Raw genomic sequence first — 1,751 nt, 5'->3', positions numbered from 1 at the left:
GTTTTAGTAGAGACGGGGTTTCACCATGTTGACCAGGATGGTCTCGATCTCTTGACCTCGTGATCCACCCGCCTTGGCCTCCCAAAGTGCTGGGATTATAGGCGTGAGCCACCGCGCCCGGCCGTGCCCAGCTTTTTATTTTATTTTATTTTTGAGACAGGGTCTCGCTTTGTCACCTAGGCTGGAGTGCAGGGGTACCATCTCAGCTCACTGCAGCCTCAACTTCCCAGTTCAAGCCATCCTCCTGCCTCAGACCCCCAAGTAGCTGTGACTACAGCTGCAGGCCACCATGCCTGGTTAGCAATGTGTTTCTCTGTCAGTAGTAATGGCTGTTGGAATAAGAGGAGTTCTTAGTTCAAAGTGGATAGACAGGCAGGATAGGGCTAGAGGTAGACAGAGTAGAATACTTGTTTCATGGCTGAATGCGGTGGCTCACACCTGTAATCCCAGCACTTTGGGAGGCCGAGGTGGGCAGACACTAGATCAGGAGTTTGTGACCAGCCTGGCCAACGTGGTGAAACCCCATCTCTACTAAAAATGCAAAAATTAGCTGGGCCTGGTGGCACACACCTGTAATCCCAGCTACTCGGGAGGCTGAGGCAGGAGAACTGATTGAACCTGGGAGGCACAGGTTGCAGTGAGCTGAGATTTTGCCACGGCACTCCAACCTGGGTGACAGAGCGAGACTCTGCCTTAAAAACAAAAAAAGCAAAAAACTCCTGGGTTCCAGTTCCCCACCTTGGCCTCCCAAAGTGCCAGGATTATAAGCATGGGCCACAGCATACAGCCTAAAGGTAGGATCCTGACAGCCTCTAAAGCATCATCTCAAAGGTTATTTGCTAACTGCAAAGGACGAAATCCTTTTATGATGCAGCCTTCATAATCTTAATCATGTAATGAAATTCTGCATTACCAATGTCCGGACATCCTGACAGTGGGTGCCACCTACCATCATGCATTAGAATTAGGAAGTACATTAATAAGAATCAGGACATACCCTGTGGAGTCTCCCAGTTCAATGCATAAGCAGAATCTCCCCAGGCCTTTAGATCCAACCTTCAGTTTATTGGCAATAGAGAGGAACAAATTAAACACAGTCAGACAAATCCAGAATGTGGGACACTCTACAGCACGACTTGGCTATTTTGCCAGAAATTCAGTGTCAAGAAAAGATAAAAAATGGTTTGGGGCTGAGTGTGGTGGCTCACGCCTATAATCCCAGCACTTTGGGAAGCCAAGGCGGATGGATCACCTGAGGTCAAGAGTTTGAGACCAGCCTGGCCAACATGGCGAAACCCCATCTCTACTAAAACTACAAAATAAATCAGCTGGGCCTGGTGGCGCATGCCTGTAATCCCAGCTACTCAGGAGGTTGAGGCAGGAGAACCACTTGAACCCGGGAGGCAGAGGTTGCAGTCAGCCAAGATTGCGCCACTGCACTCCAGCCTGGATGACAGAGTGAGACTGTGTCTCACACACACAAGAAAAGGATTCAGGTGGGGGAATATCCCAGAATAAAATATAGTATGTAATTTCTTCATTACAACCAAATTAGCATGTGATCCTTCACTGGATCCTGATTTTGGAGAAAAGAAAGCAACTATAAAGGATATTCTTGGATCAGCTGAAGAGATTTTAATATAGACTGGATATTAGTTGTTACTGTGGAATTCTTGATTCTATTAGAAGTGAAATAGTATTTTTGGGGCTTGTAGGTGAATGCCCTTATTCCTTTTTTTTTTTTTTTTTTT

Source organism: Cebus imitator, unplaced genomic scaffold, assembly GCF_001604975.1.
Source record: "Cebus imitator isolate Cc_AM_T3 unplaced genomic scaffold, Cebus_imitator-1.0 Scaffold306, whole genome shotgun sequence".
Taxonomy (NCBI): domain Eukaryota; kingdom Metazoa; phylum Chordata; class Mammalia; order Primates; family Cebidae; genus Cebus; species Cebus imitator.
Note: the sequence above shows the minus strand (reverse complement) of the source record.